This window comes from Apus apus, chromosome 13 (assembly GCF_020740795.1).
Source record: "Apus apus isolate bApuApu2 chromosome 13, bApuApu2.pri.cur, whole genome shotgun sequence".
Taxonomy (NCBI): Eukaryota; Metazoa; Chordata; class Aves; order Apodiformes; family Apodidae; genus Apus; species Apus apus.
In genome coordinates, this window is record NC_067294.1 from 12,672,384 (window position 1) to 12,699,483 (window position 27,100).

At 36.3% G+C, this 27,100-nt stretch overlaps 1 long non-coding RNA gene across 1 annotated transcript in view; it reads right to left on the reverse strand.

The window, feature by feature from the left end:
- Positions 1-24,641, reverse strand: part of LOC127390036 (uncharacterized) — a 93,353-nt gene extending 68,712 nt beyond the window's left edge. Inside the window, exon 1 of the long non-coding RNA XR_007890798.1 lies at positions 24,532-24,641. This is a non-coding gene — a long non-coding RNA (uncharacterized LOC127390036). The remainder of the gene's footprint in view (positions 1-24,531) is intronic.
- Between the last annotated feature and the right edge of the window lie 2,459 nt (positions 24,642-27,100).

The following is a 27,100-nucleotide window of genomic DNA, read 5'->3' on the forward strand; positions in this document are numbered from 1 at the left end:
ATATCTACTGAAGACTGAATATTTACAAAATTACTCCAAAAACAAAAGAAAATTAAAAAACAAACAATCCAGATGTTTAGAACAGAGGTTACTTGCAAAAAGCAAAAGAGTTGGGCTTGCTGGGTTTTTTTTCTTTTTGGTTTTGTTGGGCTTTTTTTAGACACAGTCCTACAAGGTTTTTTGGAATAATAGTTATGTCTTGTGGACACAAAAGAAGATAAGCTAAAACCTACTTAACACTGACAAATTTTCTGTTGTCAGTAATTAAAAAATCTTGTTTATGGGTTATGTGTTAAATGATTATGCTAGTACTCCTTGTGAGGCATTTGCAATCTTTAAATTTAAATAAATTTAAGTTTTTAAATGTTAGAAAAAATAGTTTGTTCTCAGCTTCCTAGTGTTTACTTTTAGCTACCATGAGTGACAAGGTAACTGAGCAGAAAAATCTATATTACTTACACACCTCAACTGTTCATTTTTCCCTGGCTCACACTTTTGCATTTAATTGGCACCTAATGAGTCAGCAGTACATTTGCATAGGATGCACAAGCACACAACACCATGACACGCAGTGGCTGTCTTGTGCCCAGACTGATAAGGTTGGATCAGGAAGCATGCAGGCTGGATTCATCCTACAAAACAGTTTCATGTGCATTCCTTTTTCCCCCTGACAAGAGACAAGGAGTGGCTGCTGAAGCAGCCAACTTCAGCAGAAGGCCTTTGCCTGCTCTGACAGGACCCAGCAGACACTCCTGCTGAGGAAACCAGCAAGACCGACTGTGCAGATGAGGGATTTTTACTGCACAGACCCAAGATAATTGTACTGGCACAACTAGCAGTCAGACAGCAGCACATGAATGAGAACCAGCAGTCTAGACAAGGAAAATATTTCTTCTGTGAGCATCATACCCAAGATAAATTTCCTCAAATGGCACCCACAAGCTGCAGTAATGCTGTCAGTTTAAGGTGAATTGAAAGGGACAGTCCTGTCATCTCCCTGTCCTTTGCTAGTCTGTCTCCCTTGCCTTGTGCCAGCCCTCATTCGTGAGGCCAAAAGCTTAAGCAGCCCAGCCAAAAGAGAGAAGAAAAAACCTAGTAGTTGTCAAAATTTCACTCTGTGTCCCACAAACTTGTTTTCAACACAACAGGAGAGATGGGAACAAATATCCAAGGCTACATTTGGTAGAGTTAACCTCAGCAGTCTACAGACTTACCAGCACTGCCTCCATCCTCAATATCAGCATTCATTTTCACACCTACACCACAGGAGTAAGTGAGAGGACAAGGTGCCTCTTTTTGCTCCCCTCCATGACAGAATAGCTGGTGAGACAAGATCTTACGCCTTAAACTCTTAACATTTAACACAAAACATCAGCTCAGTCCAATTATATTTTTTCAGAGCTCCATTCAATAGACTGCCTTGCCCAGCTCTGTCCACAGTGTGTTTGCATAACTAGAAGTACTAACATCTAAAAAAATGATTTTTACACATAATGATAAGCCCATACTTGATAAGTACTTAAAAAAAAAAGGAGGATTACATATGTAAAAAGCACATTGCTGTGATTGACCTCAAGCCAAAGAAAGTTTCCTAGAGTAAGGTGAACGAAGTTAAACCTTGGAAACTCTTCACTTTCTTTATAAATATTAGTTACATTAATTTTGGTCTACTGAAACAGAGTATTTTGTAATTATCTTAATCCTGCAGTAACTTAAAATACCTTACTGTCACAGCCAGTGCAGACACACAGTGGGCATAAGATACTTTTCTAGTGAAAAAAGAATGGAAAAATAATGTTCCTTTATTATAAACGTAAATGCTATACAGTATCACTAATCTTGAAACAAGATTTTTTTTAAAATGCAGAAAAAAAAATGAATTTGAAATTTGTTCGAATTTTCTTATTATTTGTCCAAGTAGTAAACAATAAAAATAATGTTTTTTCTAAAGAGCTGTATCCTGTACTTACATTAGATACATATACATGTATATAAATATACATATGTATGAAGGAGTATGTGTAAATTTCGGATGAGGAGTAGTGGAAGAAAACAGACTAAGTTTTTGGTCACCTATTTAATTACCACAGGCTTTCCTGCAGCTTCAGAAGCTTGTACAATAAGCACAATGTTGGTGAACTTCATCAAATGAGGCCATATGCTAAAGATGTCCTCAGACAATTGTTTCAAAGGAGCAATTAAGTTTTGTTAAGCTTATTTGAATATGCATCCCATCACATCTCCTTGCAATGCTCCAACAGCTTGCACCTCTTAAGAATTCTTACCTGTATCACAAACATCTAATAAAACCTACTTGGTGCACATAGTAACTAGAGAGTTTAATTAGGAAGACAAGGGTTTAAGTCATTTTCTTAACTCCATCTCTTTTTCTGTTATCTGTGCTTGTGATTCCTCCAGTTTCAGAGGCTTCAAATCTTAGCAAATCTTGGCTCAGGAGCTTCTAACTCCCACTCAGAAATTGATAATATTAATGAATCCTCAACAGAGCAGATACTGCAATGCCAGAGAGAGACAAGAGTAGGCTCTGAGAGCAGGGACACACTGAGAACTTTTCAGGCTGCTCTTCAGCTAGCACAGATCTGTACAGATGTGCTGGATCCTGATAATCACATGTCTAAGCCCCCACTTTTCATTCAGGTTTTACTGGGTTATGCTTTTTAGGAAATCAAGAATCTGCTATCTATTTCAACTTTAGCACAGACTGGAGAGAAGCAGAAATATTCTTTTTATCTCTCTCTTAACATCCTATATATTAATGTGAATGAAGTTTAGTTTACTATTACTGGGTACAGTAATTAAAGATTACTTGCTCCGAAAACGGTGCATAAATCCTCTTCCAGTCATAATATGTACAAAGGCTATTACCACTTACCTCTAATTTTGCTTATCTCTAAGACTTAAGGTAAATACAAAGTAGTTTGAAAAGTAAGACAAAAAACAGAACGAGGACTATTTACTTTCATCCACCTCTGTCTCAGACTGATAAGTCCTCAGAAAACATTTACTACTGTAGACTACACAATTCCCATCATAATCACAATTCAAACTTTTTTTTAGGTGAATTATTGTATTTAAGTTTTTATAACTTTGAAATCTCTCAAAAATCAAGCACTGAAATTGGTAATTTTTGGGGGGATGCTCTCACAACAGAGTAGATACAGCAGCAGCATTAAGAACAAGTTTCTAATGTTAGTAGGCGATATTAAATTTAATAAAGATTAAAAATTAATGACAACACAAGCAGCTTTAGAAGAACTCCAATCACTGAAGCAATTGCTCCAACAGACGACAAAAGTGCTTAGGTGCACACAATTGCAAAATAATTTGGCTAGAAGCAAGTAATCCAATGAAAGTGTACTAAATGGGACAACTACTCAGCACAGTGATTAGAAAAATGGATTTGGAAGCCTAGTGCAGACAAAGAAATCATTGGAGCTATTGGCACAAAGTAATAAGCACTCATTAGTAGCATCAGGTACCAGACAAGTTATCCTACTAGTACACAAAACACAAGGTACTATCCAGCCAGCACCTACCATTCCCTGGTGCACAAGGATAACAGATGTTTTGTAACTGGAGTTACTGCTTTTTCTTTATTTCCTGAAAGCAACAGTCCCGTTCAATCTCACCACCACATGCTATTTTGTGAGCATGCAAACCATAAACTTACACACAAGCCTTTTTCCTGTAGATCATTTGGCAGTCACAGATGTGCCAGCGCTACCAAAAAGCAGACACTGTTGTAGGGTCAAAAAAGTGACCAGACATGAGGAGAACAGTTAACATCACTCAACACCATGTAATCTTGTGATAGCCCAACTTGTACAGAGGATCGTAGCACACCATCCACCCCAGCTCTCACAAGTTTAAAGCCAGCTCCTGAAAACAGGATGCTTTGTAGATAAAAGAATACTATTTTACTAAAGCTGCAGCCTAAGAGTTGGTAGGTCATGTCACACAGGCAAAGATGATTCATCCCAGAAGACGCTATACCAATAATGGCCCTGTACATTTCCTGACAACATTGTCTTAGAGATTTTGAGTGTGATATTTACCCATGTTGATTTTAATTGACTTTTATGCCATTCATCTTTTTAGACTCGTAGGGCCAATGATCCTCTTCTATCACATTTTTTGATACTGTTCTACTTATCTGAACATATATTGTATTTTTTTTTAGAGCACAAACTTGCAGTTCCTGAAAAAAAGCCACAACTTCAGAGCTAGTTATCACACACAACTCCTTATAGGAGCGTAAATTTTATCAATTATTTTTAAAGACAAAGTTTCTTCAACACAGAAGGTCAAAGTAAGTTGCAAAATCCAGTGAGCAAGCACCCAAATTACTGCTTGTAACTTCTTAGGAGGCAGATTAAAACCAACAAGAATTGAAATACTACCAAACTAACAATACTACCAATCAATTTCAAACTCTACCGGGAGAGAGTTTGAAACAGGCAATCCAGACCGTATTTTTCTGTCTGTTCAGTAAAGACTTGAACAGGTACATCTAAAACTTAAAAATATTTTCAATTTAATATTTACCCCTGCATGTAACCTTAACAAAACAGGGTGAAATACTACCTATCTGCTTTGCCTAATTACCTCCTGTTATGGAGAATATCAAGTTTATTTTTCAGTAAAAAGCTTCTAAATATTTGAATAGTATAAAAAAAATCAGAAATAAGAAAATTTCATTTCCGATCCATTTACCCCAGCCTTCATTTGCATTCCTCTTCTTCAACGTGGATTTCACTTTCACAGCACTTAGAGGACTTCCATTATAGATAATATTTCCCATTATAAACCACAGCACTTACCTCTCCTCAATGCCACAATACAAAATGAAAGCATATATACAGGCACAATATTAAAAAATGGTAAGAGGAATTACTGCTAATTTGAAACGCTTCTCAGCCCTACCATCAACTGGTTAGCCTAAGAGGCACACCAGCTTTGTAAGGCATCCAATAAAAATCGGCAGTCAGCCAGTGCTCGTCTTTTCTGGCAGAGAAAATATCCTCATCTAAGGCTGCCTGTTGGATAACGGCAGGGAAAGCGAAAAAAACAGGTTTTATACTAATACCTGATATTTCCATTCTTACTTAGAAATGTTGATCTTATGGCTTCACAGTGACAGCAACTCCTTTCTGACATGGAGTACTCATCTTGTTATGTTTCCTAAGAGACAAGAGGCACTTTACATTTTATATATGTAACAACATGCAAAACTATGTTTTAATCTGATTTACAAAACTAGGTTTTGATAACCCAAGACATTTATCTAAATTATCTTGATGAACAGAGACCCTGCCTGGGTCAGTGAGGTATTACCTGTGAAACAAGAAACTAATCATCCTAAAATTGAAAAAACAGATCCTGTCTCCTAATACATAATTATATAATAATTTTAAATGAAATATGTTTATGTGTTTACTAAGTCAGAGACCATCCTGTAAATATTTCTAATGGCATATTATTCTTACTATAATTTTGTATTATTATTTCTGGCTCAAATTATTTAATTCACTACTCAGGTTTCAGAAAACTTAACTTTTCCAAACACATCACAAGAGGCAAGCTTCTCATAGACCATTACTTGGATCATGGAGTCTCCATTACACATTAGTCTCCATTACACTCCATTACTTGATTTCAGATATAATTTTCAGAAAGAAGAAAGAAAAATACTTGAAAACTAGAAAATGAACAAGCCATGGATGAAAATACCATCATTTAAAATATTTAAGAAGCAGGAAAATACTGAAGCTTCTCAGGCACAGAAGTGAAGCAGAAAGAAGGATTTGATGGTAATAAAAATGAAGTTACAGCATCTTTATTCATCTCGCACAATGCTTGACTGATCTTGAAAGACAATTTACCAGGTCTTGCAACACAGACCCTGTGAAACCCTACACTCAAGACATAGTAAATGATGTATTAAAGAAAATTTAAAATCTGCAAAATTAATTTATGGTTACTTCTAGATTTCTATATACTACAGCATATTATACTATTCTTGTGACTCAAGTACAGTATTTCCTTGTTTTAAGTGGTTCAAGGTCAATTACAAACCACAGTGTGCCTTGGCAGAACTGAAGGTACTTCACAAGCAACTCAATCTTTATCAGTCTCCTTTTATCACTTTTAAATGGCAGGAAATTACCAGGATCTGTTTAACAATGTACCAAGGCAAAACAGACTGATAGTTTATCAGTTGCTATATGGTCCATTGAAAGGAAATGAAATATTTCTTCTTAAAATGCTTTAAGATCCATTATTCATATTAAAACTTCAGATGTTAAGACCTTGGTTAGCAATTATTCTCAAGGTTTATTGAGAAAGTTAATTAGGAGTGTTTCTCCTCTCCTTTTCAATTATTGACAGATAGTCAATGACAAGGGTGGGTGGCGGGGGTGCAGTTAGGAGGAGGTTCTTGCATGGTTGAGGTTTGTTTGAACTTGATGAGTCTTTGAAGTACCTGCACTCATCAAATCTTTAGAGTACTTTGTAGTTTTCCCTACAAGCTTTCATCTTTGACATTCCATTTTTTCACATGGTAATTCTGTATAATGAAACTGTGCTTTTTCAATTAACATTTTCAATGAGCATTAAATAGAAAAGTAATTTTAATTACAGAACTGAAGTTTCAAGAGACTATCTCTGTAACATAAAATTACGGTAACAAACCCTTACTGATAATTATTATTAATTATGAGAGAAATCAACCAACATATTTTTTAACAACTACACTGCAATTTAAGCATGCAATATCATTAGAGTTAGGAGTGAAGAATTGCAAGATGAGAGTGAATACTTGAATCTAATGTCTTTTTTATTTGTAGCCCATAACTTCAGTGTACATTCCTTCTGTTAAAAACTATTTTAAAGCATTAGCTGCATTTTTCTTTCAAGCTTGAGCACAAATGAAGCTCTGTCCCTCTTCAGCTAAATCTCACCTGTACACTTCCCAGTGTTTTGTAATTTCTGTGCCCATTTGAACACTTTGCCATAGTGTTCAAAACTAGATGTACATTTTAGGTCTAGTTTACCCTTTCTAACCTCGCACAATATTTTGCTGGCCCACAATGCAGCTGTTGAATTAATATCAGGTATGCTTCCAGACACACCCATGCCCAAGAAACCTGGCAAGATTTAAAAATTGCTGCTGTCCATGAATACGTATTGCACACCTACAGAAGCATTTGCAGCTTGTATATCTACTTATAAGTCACTTTTTAGTTAATACTTATATTAATATAGCAACACCTACCTGTAAAGGATTTCTGTCAATTCCAACTTTGCCTTTCAATGTACTGGGCATCTATGGTAGAGGACAACAACTACAGGGCCTCGTCGCTTTCAGAATAAACTTACTGTGTCAGAGGTCTTTCAAGCATGATGAAAAGTTAACTTCTCAACTTCATTTCCTCTGTTTTAAGGTAAATTCTCCTGTACCACATGATAGTTAGCCATCTCTTACAGGAAATTTTACACAATAAAAAGACTGACCTTCACTTAGAACACATCATATTTAGCATTTATAGCTCACCTTACTGAGAAATCAAAGGCAAATTTGACACACAATACTACACAAGGTTGACATCCCACTGGAATAATAATCCCTTAAAGCCCTGGATGCTCCTGATTGCAACTGATTTTAATGTGTTGTCAGCACTTTTGACCTTGCAAAAAAACCAGCAATGCTGTCACTTGTCAAACCTCAGCTTAATTGCCCTATATGAATTTAAATCACAAAAAGGATGCCTCAAAAGAGAAAGACATGAATAATCTGTGAAGGCAGAAGGTATAAACCTTCTAGTTTCTGATAGAAAAAAATAATCATCCTGATGTGAACAGAAAGAAGTTTGCATGCAGGCTGCCAGTCTCACCTACAGATGCTCCTTGACCTTTTATCTGCTACAGTCATGTTCAGACAATAAATGTAATTGGATGTTGTGCTGCCTTATAGGCCTAGAATATGCCTGCCACAACTGTGCACAGAAGCTTCAGGGCTTTGTTTTTAGAGATGAAACACACTCATCAGTATGGCATTGTACCTACCTGTAAGAGGAAGTTAAAATAATAAATAATATAAATATTATAAATATAATACTTTTCCACAAATTGTGTAAAATACATAAACTCAGAAGCTGTTAACAATTATAGAATGCTCATGGGTATGTTTGTTGATAAGATTATTTTAAGTTAGTATTCAGAAATGAATAGAGTATTTTCACATCATTAAGTGGGAGAACACAATCCATCACACCACACAGCAAACTTTGTATTCAGAAAAAATGTTCAACAAAACGTTTAGTAAGGAGAATAAATCACAAAAGCTTGAGTTATTTGTTTGTAGCCTTTCAGGCATCACTGGCTCATTAACATGCTATGCTACAAACTGAGACTAAGCAAATACCAACTGCTCCAAAATATTTTAATACATAGAATGTATTATTAAACTTTCTAGTTTTAGGGAGCTGACAAAAACAAAAGGGGTTTATTTGAAGGGTGGCTTATAGCAATACAAACTGCTATAAAAATCAAGTTTTGGGAAATAGTGTTGGGTGCCAGAGTAGGTTAGCAAGCTTCTTTAAAGAAATTACTACATATTTATATTCTAAAAAATTCAGTGCCCTATACTGGGCTCTAATGCCACAATATTTGTTTTAATGTTTCCATTTGACACCATTATGATGCTCTTGTCTTGCCATTTTTTCAGGCTGTCACCACAATTGACACAACAGCTAAAATTAGAGCAAGTTTCCAGAAGCACAAAAAGAACTCTAGGAACTCCCTGCATAGTGTCCCTCATTGTAGGGTCTCAAGGGAAACCTTAGTGACTCTGTTTAGTTTAATCGATCCTGAAACCAACAAAAAGCTTGATTCAGCTCTCAAAAAGAAGAATAACTTTGGACTACAATATCACTACTAATTTAAAATAAGACAAACAGAGCACAGACCAGGATCAGACTACAGGAGAGGACAGTCTAATATAGTACAGCTCTTACCCAGCACCTAGCTATGATTGTTATTCTTTTGTCTTTAATTTCCTACCACTTGTAAGAAGATCCTGGACAGAAGCTCCAGTGCACTTCACTGAGTAGTATAGATCAGTATTTAGGCAGACTGGTTGCCTTTGTTCTAAGCAGATGATTGATTTTCTTGTACACAGTTTCTTGACACGCACACTCATGTCAAGGTTCTTCAATATGCTCCTGTACTAGTCATTACTCACACAGCTTGCTACAAGAACAAAAAGATTAATTGTCAGCACAAAAGGGACAGACCTAGCCAAGCACACCACAGACAAGAACAAGACACCCAAGCACACGTTCAAGAATTTCAAATTACTGTATAGCACTTGATGCCCCCCCAAATTTAAGTTTTATTTGTAAAATATTATTACACAAGTGCGATGGATTTATGCTATTCCCCAGTCTTAAATAAAACGAAAAATTTTCCTTCACCTCAAATACAAGCTTCAAATCACACAGCCATAAAAACAAGCAATATTTGTAAGAAGAGATAAAACCAAATTGCCTCTGAAAATCCCACAGCATTTTCCCCGGAAATACAACTGTTAGCTCTAAAGTCCTGGCCAAAAAACAGTTCGGATAATTATGTTCTCTTACCCAAAATTCCCTCACTATTATTCATTTTCACCACCAGCCCTAAAACACTGAACAGTTAAATAAATTCTGAGCCTAATCCTATACAGCTGATGCAACTTTTCACCTTTGGTCGAGTTTCATGGGAAGAAAAATATTTTAAAAAATTAAAAAAAATAGGTCAGTCATTTACATTTTTTCTCAGTTTCTTCAGGCCTCCTTAAAAACTTCACCTCCTAACTTGCCAGTCAAGACCAAGGAAAAGGACTTCATATCATATCCATCAACCAGAATGCCGAAGGGCTAAGAAATAGTCTATGTCAATCTTAAACCTCCAAGGTCATCCGATGTGATAGTGTCCAGCAGCCTGCCTTGAAGAAGGGAGCCTGAAGTCAGGACATCACCAGTTTTGCAATATCTTCAATAAAGCTGAAATGTCATTGTATGAACAAAAATGTCTTCTTCGTTAACCAGCTTTAAAGTTTGGAAAGCATAATCCATTTAAACTGACTCGGTGTTTACAAAGCATACTTGGGGCACATGGAGCTGTCAGAGCAGTGAACTTCTATACTTCCTAGTCAACCAGACATACGTAAAAAGTTGGTTCTTCCTTTTGCATCCCCTCTCTCTACATGCGTACACATGCAGACACTGATTCAACTCTGTAAATCAGACACCCTAGGTTTTGACCAGTTCTAGTCACTAATCAGCACAATCCAGATTTGGCCTCTTAGAGCTTCTACATTTCATCCCAAAAGCTGTCTACTGATTATGTTTGTCAAACAAGGTGAGGTTTCTAAGGAAACATGGTCATTTCTATTCAATCACTTGATGCAACTGAAAACATCCATACTTCTGAGAACACAAACCCATCAAGTTCATTCATTCTTACATTCAGATTGTCATGTTTTCACATCACTCCTTAACCTGGAACATTTAAGGAAAAGAAAATGGTACAGGAAGTCGATTCATTTTATGTCTTCATTAAGGCACTCATCCCAATTATTTATTCAAAAATATTGTTATATTTCTAAAGGACATCCTTATTGTCTGCAGGCATTCCAGGATTGTGATATGGTATTATATCTCCTAAACCAAGGTAACGGCACCTGAGAGCCTAGCTGTATGGCATAGCCTATATCTATGAAATAAAATGTATAGGATTACTCCAGCCATACTTAGCTGGAGAGACAGCTATGAAATTTATAGAGATAATAATAAACTACAGTGAAGAGTAACAATAACAAGGCTTGATCAGCTCTCAAGGTTACAACTGTAAAACCACTTAATTACATAGAGATAGAACTATAATGTTCATTGATTAGTGCCTAACTCATAATAATATAAGACTCTGGTTCACAATGAGGTGCACTTTTTTTCCCCAAATCTCCAAGTCTTCAATCAAAGCATCTGAAAAAGTGAAGAAAACTCATCACAGACAGTTTTGAAATAATCTATGCAAAGACAGTTTGCTTTAAGTGATTCTGCTTTGAACCTAGGTAATTTGTAACTTGCTTACAGTTCTTAAGTCATGATGGTCTCATGAAAAAAACAAAAAACATGAGAAGAAAAAAAAATACAAGGAGCAAGGAACAGAATAACATAGAATTAACTGATGAATTGGCCTCTAAAGCATTTTAAAAGCCAAGTGTAACAACAAGGTTTGAACTTTCCCCCCCACCCCTCCTCAAGGCCTGTAATACTAGCTGATTAACCTGTGTAGCTGAGGGACCAACTCAGTTTTCTCCTTCTGAAGATACTTTTTTTTTTTACTAGTTACTCTCAGGCAGAACTAAATGTAACAACATATAGAAACAATACATGCACCACAACCACTACCTCTAAAGTAGTTATAACAGAAAAAAATTGTTTGAGCAAATGTACTGCAACTCATACATAAATCTCCTAAAAGAACAAATTTCAATCCCCACTAAGTTCAGCATAAATATCTGTGGAGCTTCATCTTCCTCCTCTTTTTTTAAAGAAAAATTCCTACCTTAAACCCTTGAAATTGTAACAGCCTATTTTGACTAGGGCAGGAAGGAATAGGGAATAGATAACTGGTCTGCATCTACATAAAATAGTGTCCTAGTCATCTATAAAGGTCAATCGTCTGAAACATGTCTCATAATACAGAAGCCACTTTGCATCCTGAGACTGGCAAATAGCTCTTCTCTGTTTTGACAGAGTCCATACTGCAAGTATTTAAGTGGATTTTTTTTTTCTTTTAACCTCCAATATAAAGTGGAAGTTTTATTTCAGCTGTGTTTGCATCATTAGCTTGCTGGCAATCATATAAGCCTAAATTAACCAGGCAGGCAGTTTCATTTATTGAGACCTCTTTCTGGAAAAGAGCAGCAATCAAATCAGTCAGCCCAAATTATCCTTGACATTAACAAAGGGCTCTAAGATCATTGTAAGAAATTACTTTCTTCTATCACCAAGCTGATTATGCTATAGATGCCTCTGCAGCATCACAGCACAAAAACAACTTCAAAATAAAGATGTTTCTAGGAGTGTGTAATTTTCATTGCCACTGTTTGTCGTATGCAATGTTTTATTAAAACATGATAAATACACATTCTACACGTATGTGCACGCAGGTGAATCAACGCAGTAAAACCATGTGCTTACTTCAGCTAAGTAGCCACGTGCAAAAGCAAAAGCAAGCAGCCAGGCCCCAGTTTTACAGTCTCATTAATTGTAGAGCCAAGCAGAGTTTCTGCTGCCTCTGCATCACTGCAAGGTTGGGGTATTTTCCTCTCAGAGGCCAAATACGCAAACAAAATTGAGGTTTAGGTTATTCCCAGACATTAGTGGCTTCTCTCTAGTCCCTCGTGCCCAACTCCAAGAGCTTAATCTAAACAACATCTATCTCGGGACCTCATAGTTTAAAAGCATGTACGGTTCACATTTGGCGAGGGAGTGGGAAGAAATATTGGGAGTTCTCTATGTACTGAGAAAAAAAAGCATCTTCACTCTCAGAAATAAGCATAAGTTTTCTCTGAAATTAACAGGAAGCCTCTAGCTCATAAATTAAAGAGCTATTATTTTTGTAAACCAGGTCTCAATAGACACAGCCATTTCTGAGGTAATCAGTGACACATCCTGCGTTTGTCACTCATCTGAGTTCATTTGACACACCCTAACAAAATATTACTAAAAATTAAGAAAATGTTTTAGAACTATTGCAGCTGCAGAAAAAAATAAAATTAAAAAAAAACCACAAACACAAACCAGAGCTGTCAGATAGAAGAGGGAAAAATTAGGAGAGAAGAAAAATATATTCAGGCTTCAAAAGGAATATTAGAAAATCCTACTGGGAGTAAAAATGTATTTAAAGCGAGAAAAATAGCTTCTACTGAAAACAGCCTATACAGCTCAGGATGCAAGATTTTTTCTCCCCTCTTCCCAGTTAAACATGATGAGTTAGGAGAACAACTTCTTTGTGGCTAAAGAGAAAGACATACCTGGTTCAGGGCCAGCTATGCCACACACACAACACCTTGTGTAAAATTATAGACTCATAATGCAAATTTTTATGGGAACCTGGACCGTACATGGTTATGCAGAGCATACACCAATCTACCTGAAATGCACCCAATTTGAGCTGGAATTCTTAATTGTTTAAGCTCAAAAATCATAAAGATTTAAGATGGTTGTTAAGGTCATTATATTGAAAGTTTAGACTGGTCACAACAAAATTTTTTTCCACAGAAAGAGTGGTCAGACACTGGAATAGGCTGCCCAGGGAGGTGGTTGAGTCACCATCCCTGGATGTGTTTAAAGGTCGTTTGGATGTGGTGTTGGTGGATACGGTTTATGGGAGAACTTGGTAGAGCAGGGATGATGATTGGACTCGGTGATCCCAAGGGGCTTTTCCAACCTGAATGGTTCTGTGATTCTATGATCCTATATTCAGATTACATAAAGGTCAGCAAAACTATAGATTTTTTTTCTTTCCAACTTGAACATGCCCAAAGGTTCTCTAGGGGTTGGAGTAGATTGGGTTTAGCTGACAAAAGTATTTTAACACCACAGCATAAGTTAATTGCTTAGTTATAGGAATAGAGAAATAACTTGGCAATAAGCAACCTGTCACCCACCGTTAAGAAGGTATTGAGATGCTTGTAACAGGAAGTTCTTAGGTGCCAAGTGAATTCCAACAAGATTATTCACAATCTACGCAGTAATATTAAAATACACTGGCAGCTTCTTTGACTCTTACATCCCTACAAATCCCACACTAAAAGAAAATGGAATGACTACTTAAAAGAAGATAAAAGGTTGATGTCAGATTGTAAACTGCAATTTTTCTGACCTTCCTTCTTCAAGTAAACTTTTAGTCATCTAATCCTCTTTTTTTCCCTTGAAGTTAAACCCCATGCAATTCTTGAAGACATTCAGCATTGAATTTGCTTGGCTCTTTAATGTATCCAGAGAGAACATGTTCCATATCGACATTTCTCCTGCTTTTTCTTTCCTTGCCAATGCACAATTGTGCCCTCAGATTGAAAAGTAATTACTATTAGTGTCACTTGGACATACGTGTAGATGTAGCTGCATCTAAGTGCCCTCATAATATTTTACATCAAGATTTTTAACTCGATTTCCCTGAAACCCAGGTCAAAGTTGTCTTTTTGTTTTCTCTTTAACTAAATTTTTTTAGCATTGAAAAATCTTTTGCTGGACAGAGGGAAAGCACTACTTAGAAGTACCCTTAGAGGAAATCTTGCAGAATTCAATAAATATTTATTCAAACTCCTACAAGAAGCAGAAAAAGTTAAACTAAATATCAGGTTTTTGTACCAAGAAAACACTTCTCAAAACTAGTGATCTTTTAGATGGAGAGGTCAGGAAAGTGATAAGATGAAATAAAAACTTTCCTTCTCCCTCTCCTCCCGCCATCACATAAACCATCATACAATCCATTTCAAAAATAAAAAATGTTATTTAGAAATAGCTTTTTACATTTCTAAGTGTATATTTTCCTCTAACAACACTGCAGAAAAAAATGATTGCTCAAGTTACACTTAAGCAAAGGTTTTCCGTGATAAGTCATAAATTTTATATAATTGTTACAAATACATTCAACAAGATACTTAATAGTTACGCTACCATTCATCTTCATATATGGTAAGTTAAAAATGTACCAATGAATCATCTCTTAAATCCTACTGAGGCTGCATGTCTGCCTAAAAAACTTAACAGTCACTCAGTGCCACCATCCTAAAAACACAAAACACAAAACTGAAATTATTGAAGCAATCATCTCAGACAGATACAAAAATACCCTTCTTTCAGTTTTTCAGTGGAAGATAATCCTTGGTTCTTTCTCTCCTTTTCTGTCTTCAGTAAAAATGTATTACAGACTAACAAAAAAAATCCCACCAGCATGTGTCTCATAACTTGTATAGCAAGTCTAAATGAAAAAAAATTTAAGTACAGGACAAACTTACTAAAGATGTGCATCTTCCTTTCTGGTACATTTTTCATATAGATACTAGAGACAACCTTTTATATACTGAAAAGCATTGAATTAGTAAGGCTGGAACACTCAGTCACAATAAATGAGAATTAAAAATATAATAAAACATAAATGAAATTAGTGGAAAGATTTCCAGTAGTTTCTCAAAGGCATGGAAAAGCATACTGCAAACAGGGAACCTGACAGTGGTGTTGCTGAAATCATATCTAGAACAGACTATCTACCTAGGAAAAAAGGCTACAAGAGACAAGGTCGTCACCACACATAGATACCTTTTTTGATTTTGGAATTAAGAAACAGGTTTTACTATTTGATTCTTATCTTTTGTATGGTTAGTTCAAGCTAAACTGTCTTAAGCGTGAATTTCACTGCAGAGGGTCTTAGTTCAATTACTCTCAGGGTCACAAAATGTGCCACTTAAAAACTAAAGAGCAGGCGCTAACTGTGAAGCAAGGTAGCTGAACATGAGACTACTTTTAAAGAACAGATCATATTACGTGTCCAAAAACTTAAAATCTGTGTCTTCCACTAACAACATGGCAAAAAACTCTCAAAAAATTATTAATTGTACATTGCAGGAACCAGTTGCTCAAAATTTCAGTCACAAATAAGCTTAGACGTTTTATGACAAGCATCATCATCTCCAAGATAATTTACAGTAAGTTTTTATTTGGTAAGGCAGTTAAAAGTCAGTTAAAAGGTCCTCTTGCCTCTTTTTTTGTTTCTTGTTGGGAAAGAGTTATTTCTAGACATGTTAAAAATTATTTTTAAATTATACTGTTTCTCTCTGAATACTTTCACTCAACAAGCAGCAGTAGATTAGGCTGTACTGCAAATCAGTTTAACTGGGCTTTTAAACCTTTGAAAAAGCATAACCCAGATTGTCTGTTTCTAACCAAGCCAAATAATTCCCATGGCTTAAGTTCTTGTAAATGAACATTCATATAATGCCCCAAAATACAAACTGAAAACTAAAGAACCTTAGTGGAAGTTATTCCCATGCTATTCATTATAATGATACTCATATTTGTGCTAGCACCCTGTCACCCCCATTGTGAAAAGAAAAAACTTCTCTCTTCTAACCAAAAGCTCAAATCAATGCACAGGAAAATCATGCATTGCAGACATATTGTTTGAGTTAATATCACAGAGGAGTAGAAACAGGTACAGCTGTTAAGGACTGCATCAGGAAAGGGGAGTGCCATAAAAAATATCAAGCAGCTAAAACACAAAGCAGGGAATCAAGTGCCCTGAGTGCACTAATGAAGGTCCTTCCTGCCCTGCTACTTCCTATTTCAAAGGCACACTCTACCATTTATTATTCCATATTGTATTTGCCTCTGTGTTTGGCCAAAACAAAAAGTCAAAGATGGCATGAACCGAGAGGAACACCAAGAGCACTTGAGTATTTACCTTAAAGTAGAAAGACTTTAAGTAGTGACAAGGTAAAGAGACTGGAGGAATTCAGTTTTTAAAAGTGACTATCAAGGACTGAAAAAAAAACATTGTCACGGTGGATGTAGCAAGAGAGATTGATCTTCATGTTTATTTCACTATAGAAGCAAAAAGATTTTAATAAGCATCTGGCAAAAGAGCAGAAAGCAAGATAAGACAGGAGTAAAAAGAGGACAAAAAGACAAGGATCAACTTAAAACACAGTAGGAATGTTAAAATAGAAGCATTACATTCCATACCATATTTGCAGATAGTAAATCAGTTGTTATTTTTGCAATGGAAGACAGATGCCTTTTTTTCCTGTTGCCTGATCATGAGCTGGACAAAGAAATTCGTTTTTCCAAAGTGATTTTTTTGATGCAAAGATATCTAGGAAATGTGTGGGAGAACTGTTTTGTTGGTTGTGTGGGTTATTTGAACTGTTCTGGCACTCTGAATAACTAGCTCAGTGAATATGGAAAACCTAACAAAGAAGATATTCTGTTTCCATGTCTAATATCATCCTAAGTTTGGGGTTTTTTTGTGGACTTCTCCCTCCCCCCTGAAAATAACAGAGATTTCTGAAATAAAATGATATTTTAAAATAACATTTCATTATATCTTTACAAAATATCTGAACTTAACAGTGCTAGAAAATGAAGATAGATATGATGTTATTTAGTTTTCTTAAGAAAATCACTTATTGTGACATATGGTACATCCATGCAACTCTAAGTTTCCTGTAGATAAGAAAACCAAGGCTGCCAACAAGCTCACAAGTTGACCTGAGCTCCTTGGTTCTTTCCCCATTCTGCCCTACTGCACCACACACTTTGCAGGATGGACCACAGTGACTTGGTTATGTTGTTAAAAGGACAGAGTGATGTGTATAATCAAAAGCAAAGCTAGAATTTGTGTGTTGGTGCTTCCAAACTACTTTTTCAAACAATATAATAATCATCTCAAATAATTTCATCTTTACTTATCCAGATTTCCTAGCAGTTCAGTTCCCTCCTTGCAATCGAACTGTCTTAAGTTCTTTTCCTTATTTTTCCTCCATTATTTTCTCCATTGTAGTTGTATTTCTGGCATGAACTCAGATTTTGATAAAAAATTACCCATTCAGCTTTCCTTTTGCAAATAAGGTGTTTTAAGATAGCTTTCATTTTCAGTGAGGTTAATCAGATCATTTGCTGAAATAAAGTAGAAAAATAAAAATAGAAATATAAAGCTTACACTAAGTGTCTATAAAGGCAGTCAGACAAGTAGCAACTCTCCAGCTTGACTTAACAAATCTTTGAACATTTAAACACATTCTAGACACTCAGAGATCAGCTTCTATGTGTATGCCTGAAGTCAGCTGGGCAACGATGGAAAAAGAAAATGCTTTGGAGCAGATAAGAGCACAAGCAACCATTGAGTGACAGGCTGTGTCCTAGAAATGGGAAAGCAAGCAGTAAATGTAAAACCCTTAACTTAAAGAAAAAAGATACCATATTTCACCTTCCTTTTTAGCATTTAAGACTCCATGTGTCAAGTCCTATTTCAGATTCTTAACATGTTTTTTCTGTTCGGAGACCCACCATAATGAGACGCTTATGACTTGGAATATTAAATTCACAAAAAACCTTCCTGAACTGAGCATGCTTTACTCCAAGTCATGAACTTCCTAAAGTTACTGTTTGTTATCAACGTCTTCTGAAAAAACAAGCTTCTCTCCCAGAAGTGGAGGATTTTCATCATTGATTACTGGTTTGGAAGTGCTGCCAAGAACGTATTTTTCCACTGAGCTGTTAAGACAGGTGAAGTCTATCCAGAGAACATCACACCAAGGACTCCACCAGCTCCTTTTCCACTGTTAGGGGCAAGTGGGAGTGGGGGCAGGACACACAGACACAAGACTGAAAGCTGAAACAATCCATTATGCTAATTAAATTTTATTTGCAGAATAGAAACTTTAGCACTTACCATTTCAAGCATGTTCACCTTCTCACTTTGTAGTGTGTAACTTGTATAATTAATCAGCTTCAATTATGAGAAAAAAAATTATGAAGCACTTTAAAAGTGGGATAACAAGAAAAAAGCTGGATACACAGTTTTCAGGACTTCAAAGCAATGCTGTTTTCTTACAGATGCACAGCAGGGATTGCTTGAGGTAAGATATCTTGACTTGTGCAACAGAAACCCATCCTAAATATTAAAAAAAGGGCTGACTATCAAAATATTTTGTTTTAGTCTACAAAGTGATTATGGCCAATAAGTGAGGTGTTAAGACTAACATATTGAGCTTTAAAGGTGCAACTCCTTTAAGGTAAGACTGTTACTAAATGAGACCAAACCTAGCTTTCTTTTCTGTGATCAGCAGTAAAGTTATAAGTTCTCAGAATTATCTCCATAACTTTGTACTTTATATAGGACACAGGCAACAAAATGCCTTTTCACTGAATCCTCAAGACATACAGCTTATGGTGATATAACTGATGTCACAGAAGAGCTTATCTTTATTTTATAGTACTTTAAAGCCAGTGAAAAGTGTACATGAAATGGGATCACAGCTCAAACTTGTAGCGTGCTCAAATTTTGCAGTGTCCTATAAATATTCTACATAAATAAGGCGATAAAATGAAAAAGCAAACAAACACACACACACACAACTTTGAGTTCCACCTGAGTATTTTCTGAACAAAAGAATAACAGCCTGTATATAACACCGATTACCTCAATACAGGTTCTCTCAATATTTATAAAGCGGAAATTTTTATTCACTACTCTACAGAAAGGTGAGTAAATAATGTCCTTAGTGTTAATGAAGCATCTTGAAAAAGCATCACATGACAGTATGAAGCTCTGAGACACAGTATTTATCAGATGGCTCATCTCTTAGCAGATACTAAAAAGAGCCAAGGACCCTTCTAGATCTGATAGGTCCCAATCAAAGTCTAAAATATTAACAGTCATAGCTTTGTAATAAAAAAATGAATCTCCAGTATCTCGTAGGACTTAGTGTTATTGCACCCTCCAGAGCTTGAACAAGTGTTGGGAGATACAGCTCTTGCAATAAAAGCTATTTAAGACCATGTTCGCATAGAAATGACAAATTACCACACAAACTGGCTCTGAGCAATTTCAGGCTGGAGATTAAATGAAGCCCAAGCTACAGGGAGAAAGAGGTCATAGGAATACCTCCCACCAAGAGATGTGGCCAAGCAAACCTGAAATATAGTAAATACTTAACTGCCATTTTGCAGCTGTATTTCTCACTGCATGAAACTAGTTGGCCGCTCATTTTTGTTGCACATATCATTTAACTGCATAGCACTTAAATTATTATTTTATTATTATAGACAAACTAACAAAAAACCTCAAATTTTTATTCCAGTGAGATAGGACAGTACATTAAAGTAAATCCAATTAGAGTATCTTGAAGCACATGTGATTTTTTTGAGTTATTTAATAATATATCTTAATATCCCAGCAGGGTTAAAGTAATTCTTGTTTCCTGACATTTTTTCCACTTTTCTCAATTTTCAGCATCACGGGTTTGTGTCGAACAATAACGTTCTAAACCCTTGATGCAAGCCTGAAGGCAAATTTTTGCACTCAACAAAACTTGAGCACATTGCATATTAATGGTTGTAACTGCATTTCTGTGTATTTCTACAAAAGCCCACAGAAGACAAGACTGCCTTTTTCATCTCATTGCAAGATGAAGCCTGAGACAATGAGATGATATAACCATGGTTCACATTATGCCTCCTTCCTTTTTTTCCTTTACTCAACATGTTGCCCTCTCTTTCCCTCAGTGAAGGAACAGGGACACCAAAAAGGATTTACCATCCCCACCACCCCATAAACTCCTTTAATTTAAATAACTTTAAAGTTATACTACAATATCAAATCTGAATTGAACATTTGATTCAACAAATGTAATTTTATCTGTTGTTTCAGCTTTCGTATCACAAATGATTTCTTCATAAAAATCTTGAACCATCTTCATACTTGATGAAACCACCATGAACTTCCCTGACAGAGTTCAGGAGATCACTCAAAACTGATACCGAAATAGCCTTAGGTTTTTATTATGAGCACCAGAATCATTTACACAAGCCTCCAAGAGGGCCATGCTTCAGCTGAACAACTGACTCTGCTGTAAGCTAAGCAGAGCACATTCACTGCTGATAAAGCATCAGTGTTCACTACCTCAAGCCAACTCAGAGTGCAGCGCATGCAGCGATCCCAGCTGGCACGGCAGAGCAAGCACAGCACACCACAGCTGCACCAGCTGCAACCTATGACAGCTCGCACACATGAACTTTCACATTAAACCAGCCCATTATAAAATGCTTCAAGTCCTTTGGCAAGTGAAAACCACTTGCATTTGGATTAACAAAACGTAAACCAAAATATTGGATTTCCACAAAAGAATATAATGTAATAAAATGAACTGTCCTAGAGAATTTTCTGTCCAAATAGGCAGATGCAAAGCCCTTGGACAGCTCTAGCAGGTTACAAGCAGAATTTTGTTAGGGGGAAAAGACCTTTAAGATCCTCAAGTTCAACTGTTAACTCAGCACCCTGTCAAGTTCATCACTAAACCACATCCCTCAGCACACTTACACATTATACAAACCTCCAAGGATTGTGACTCCGCCACTGGCCTGGGCAGCCTGTTCCAGTGCCTGACAATCCTTTAAATGAAGAAATTCTTCGTAACACCCAATTTTAACTTCCCCTGCCACAACTACAGGCCATTTCCTCTTGTTCTATCCCTTGGTACTTCACCGAAGAGACCAACCCCCACCTCACTTCATCCTCCTTTCAGGTAGTTGTAGAGAGCAGTAATGTCTCCCCTCAGTCTCCTTTTACACAGGCTACACAATCCCAGTTCCTTCAGCAGCTCCTCTTAAAGAATGTTAAGGAATATGAATGAGAGGAAGGTTTACTTAATTTAACAAGTCAGTAAGTCTGAGAAGGAAAAGCCCAACTTCATTCTTTGGACTCCCAGAGAGCAGCCACTCAGTCCTAGAAACAGAAACCAGACACAGAATTTGGTTTTGAAACTACTAGATAAGAAGGAAGAGCTCTCAAAGCTGGGCTCGTATCCTTTGGGAAACAGTAGCAGGGATTGTCTAAATTATTATCAAACTGACAGGATACTTGAACTCTGCAGTTTCAGTCATCAAAAAGGTTTTCCAAATACAAAATATGCAAAGCTTTTATATCTTGAAATATCTGTTAGCTCTTTCATAGATTTTGCAAAAAAAAAATAAATTCTATACTACATTTTAATAACCCACTACCAAGTTACTTGAGAGTTCATGAAACCTAGATGATCTATGAGGGATAAGAAAAGAGGAATCACTATCTTTAACAGTAACAAGACTCCCACTTCTGCTCACATGTTGCAAGTCCCCTTGTGCTCAGCCTCCTGCATACATGTATCTAGTGTGCAGAGGGCACCTTCCTGTAGCAGATTTTCTCCGAAAGCATGCCTGGTTTTGGTGTAGTCCCTTGTTTTTTTCCCATCTTGTCACCAAAGGTACTTTCAGCTTAAGACTTTGAGAAGCATACACTTCTTAACCAGGTTAAACACAGCAATTTACAATGTGTTAAGAAAAGCACAACAACCCTAAATAAGAATGCCTAAGTATTTCAATAAATCTCACTGTTTTCTTGGAAATCCATAAGGCTCCATTTATGACAAATCAGAGGTTGTTTATTTGCTTTTTGTAACTTTCATCCCAACCAGGTTATGATATTGCAAAAACAAGTCAACTATTCCTCTTCTACCCACAGGCCCCTATGTATATTCATATTCTTTTCCTAGGGAGACTTAAGTTTACATTTCTTTTTCCTTCATTGTCTGTTTTTTTTAATATTCCACTGCCTCAAACTCTTTCCTCTGGCAGATGAACCTGATTAAAATGCTGTGGCTGATTTAAAGACTTATAAAAACCCTACCATAAGATGTAACAGTTTACCCTTAGTTCTTAAGTAGTATGGGGGTATTGATAGATGGATTTATGATACAGATAGCTTCACAAGTAGTTTCATAGTACCAGCCAGAATGTTAAAATAAAACTGACACATCCCACAAAACACAGGAAAAGTTAAAAAACCTTCAAGGTCACATGAGGTTTGTCAGAGCTACAGTAGATACAAATAGAGAAATTTGGGGTGTTATCCCTTCAATTGAACTATAACTTTTAGCTAAGTGGAAGGAAGTTGAGGGGAAAGAAGGTGTGATATCCTGTCACTTCAACTCTCCTTTTTCTCTCTCATTTACCCATGAAAACAAAAGAAAATGTTCCATTGTTACACTGTTATCCTAGGTTGGTCAAACTTTAAGAGCTGAAAAAAGAAGTTCCTTTCTTTGAATTGTATATCAACAAACAACATGCCACCAAGATAGCACCCTCTCACCATTCCCATCTGTTACATTTTCACTCCATGTCAACAAATTTGGCAGTTTTCTCATTTCCTTACATTGCAACGTAGCAGGAAGCTGAGTCACCTTGTCATGACATGAATTAGCTGGTTCCTCAGGAGAAACTCGCAAACTCCACTCCCCCTTCTTGGTTCTGTATATAGACACCAGTGGTAACTGGTTATTAAGTAATTCTATTCAAAGCCAAGTGAGTTCATTCTAGGTTCTCTCAAGTTATCTCTGCTGAGTGGCTTTACACAGACTGCACATCTTTGCTGAAATCATTGCAAGTAGAAAACCCATGCAAGCAGCAGTAAAGTACATTGCATGCTTACAAGTGCAGAAGTCATTTAAACTTCACTTAAAACCTACCTCTAACATCTGAGTCCTGCTTTGTTGTTTCTCCTAGCTCTTGCATGTAGTACTTCAATGTATCTGACAGTACCAACATGTAAAAGTACCAAACATGGAACTATAACAAAGTTCTCTCGATTCTGCAACTATTCAGGATGTCAAGAACTATATCCCATCTGCATACTACTAAGAACCTGGTACACATCTTACATGCACTCAGGTCATCCTTTTAAAAGCTGACCTCACTGAAACTGGGAATATCTCAGGAAGGACAGATGAATGTATTCTAGATTCAAGCAGACAGACTACCTTCCAACTTTCTAAATAGTAGGTATCAACACAAAATTTGTTCAAGCTTGGCTATAAAAAAACATAGTAAAAACCCACACAGCATTCCACATGCTCTTATCTTTTTCTCTAAGGTTGATTCTTTGCATTTATCCCTTGCAATCATTCTTCTACTGGAAGAAGACTGTGAAAAAAGCACTTGGTTTTATGGCAGCTTGCAAGACACCACACTTACTCCAATGCTTGAACTCATTTGACAAAGAAAGCACATCAGTTGCAAAAAATTCAACAGCTGATCTTCAACACAAGGCACTAAAGGCACTGCACCACCTTCTAAAAATAGAAGCATTTGAATTTAATTACTGCACACATTCTTCAGGGGAAATATAGTTAATGTGCCATTAGTTGCAAACCAGTGAGTCAGACTGAAAACTCTGAATACTAATATAGACCTGTCTCTGTCAGTGAAGTTAACTTAGCTCAGTTTTACATTCCAAGTGATCTTGAAGCAGCAAAAGCAAGGAAGGGAATTTCATTTCCATTTTTAAAAATATTTAGTTGATCATAAAATCTAGAGTAACAGAGCATAATGGAAAAATAAAGCAACCATCCATCAATCTCATTAGATCATGCTAGTCTAAATACTTAAATCAAACCTGTCTTTAACATTCAGTTTGCAAATCTGTAACTGCAAAATAAAGAACTATACTAACTTAGAAGGGAGCCAGGGAAGAACCTTCCTTATTCTTTACAAATCTTCTGGTCCTGTAATAAGGAAATGTTGTGCATGAGGTAATTTTGATGCACAGGCACACACACTTTTCTAAACGGAAAGGAGCTGGAGGAAAAGATAAAGCAAAAAGATGACAACATAGAATTGTGTATAAAGAATGTGCATCACTCACCTGCTCTTCTACTGCCAGAACTGCTTCACAGCATCAGGATCAAAACCAAATCAGAGCTCATCAAAACTTGCGCTTTTTAGACAGGTATTCTCTTCTTCTAAATCAATATTTTCCAGCAGGATAAAACTGAAAGAGAACACCAAAAGATCATCAGCCTGATTGATTTATGTAACCTTGGTTAATACTGAATTTTATTTACTTCACAATGGTTAAGGAAATAAAAGCTTCTGAACTTTTTGTATAGTCCTTCAACAGCCCTATATGGCATAGACAGCTTCAAGAAATGCAGGACAAGTCAAACTAGAAGAAAGCATAACTTCCTCTCAGAACATGAGTTTCAGCAGAGCTGTTAATCCAATAGTACTCACATCTCATCCTCTCTAGTACTCCGTCACAGACTAGTTCACTTGGCAAGAAACCAGAAGGCAGAATCAGTAAAAGAACAAAATAAAATCCCAAGCAAACAAAAATTTTTTGCTCATTTGTCAAAACGACTCCATGTCATTAAGTCACTGTAGATCCTTAATACCTGTCATAACATATGACTTGACATACATTTAAATCTTAAGAACTCATACATGTAAAAACATAAGTGACATTCCATTTTACATTGAAGAACTCCCCTTCGTAAGGCAGTTACCTCTTATCTCTACATTTTCCTACAGTCTTAAATTACACAGGCAAGGGTTCAATTTAAAAAAGCATAAGATCTCAGAGAGATACTCTGTTTCTTAAGAACTCAGGAAGGTTAGAATTGAAAGTTCAGTTCTGCTGGACAACTGCTTAGAAATAGAGTTCCCTGTATCTGATCCCCATGTCCTGAGATATTAAACTCGTTTCCCCAGCAATTTATAACTCAAGTTTTATAGAATAAGAAAACCTAGAATCACAGAATGGTTTGGGTTGAAAGGGACCTTAAAGACCATCTAGTTCCAGCCAGGTTGCTCCAAGCCCCATCTAGCCTGCCCTTGAACACCTGCAGGGATGGGGCAGCCACAGCTTCTCTGTGCAACCTGTGTCAGTGTCTCATCATGATACCTTAAACACTCCATGTGACTTCAAGAACAACCAGCAAGACAACTGTTGCAAGCTCAGAGAAATTATAAAAGCACAATCTACATAGAACAATCAAAGCAACCTTGTAACCCAGCATGACAACCTCAAGATCTTAAGAACAGTTTCTTTCACACCCCTGCCACTTAGCAGAAGTCTGAGAAGTGTAACACATACTGTGCACCCAGAATTTTTAGGTACTAGACACCATGTACACATACTTATGACAAAAATTACCACCAAAAAGAGCCCTCAAATTCTTATCAAAGACATAAAAACTGAAATTCTGCTGAATTTTACTGAGTTTGAAATCTACAAAGATACACCAGCACATCCTCACATATTTTTAAGAGCTGGGGTTGGTTATGCAAGAGACCTCATGTGTAGAGATCATCATTAGAACAATTCCCTTAAGAGTAACCACACAGATGAATTATGTCTGAACTGACAGAAAAATACTACCTTATCCTAAACATATTTGTCCCATTTTTAATTTTTCTAAAAGCCATATAGTAGAACATAGAATCTGGATACACCTCTCTCAGAGAAAGCAGTAATAAATGCAAGATTTTAAAAATGTTAATACAGATGGGAAACAGTCCAAAAAGAAATCTATTAATCCCAGCAGGTATGTTATTTTTAATATATTAACAAGTACTTCTCACCATGTGAAACGTTGAGAAAAATTATCTGAACAAAATGTGAAAAATAAACAGTTTTACTTAAGGTTTCAACTGTTGATTAAGCAGCAAAAAGCAAAAGTACTGCATGAATGTTATGCATACGTATATCCGAAGCTATTTGATTTGAATATCAAACTTCACAATGCCACAAAGTCTGATAGTGTTTAATGGCTTCTTTGAAGCTCAGTCTCTGCTTTTCATGAACTGTTAATTCCTTACATTATTTAGAATACTCCCTCCATATATTAGAAAGCAGCACTAGATAGGCAATAACTGTTTATATAGATTATAACAATATCAGCACTTCCATTTTAATAATTTGTTCCACTGTATATGGTCTATGTATTTCTAGTTACTATAGAGATTCTATAAACACTCTATATACATACCTAAGTGCAAATGAATATATCAGCATCCTGTTGCCATAGCAGCAAGTTGCTTTTTGAAGCCTAGAGCTGCTAGGTGGCTGTTATTGGAGTCCAGCTAGGTAAATTACCTCATCTATCCATCTGCTTCTGTAATGGGATAGAAGGGAAAGGCCTGCACAGTTTCTGTTCCACCCACATCTCCTGCATCTCAGTCTGATGCTTTGCAGTTGTACAGACTAGAGCACCAAGAAAGCAACAACATTAAATCAGGATCTAAGCTACTTTCCTTCACTTTGAGCTCCCAAGCAGTGGAAAAAAAAAAAAAAAAAAAGGAAGAAGAAACAAAGAAAAGAGCCCACCTTACTATTCAAAAACCATACACTTTTAATAAAGAACAGATGTATGGTAATCAAGACACTATTCAATTAACAAAACAATACAGCTACTATGCTGGTATTGATGCTC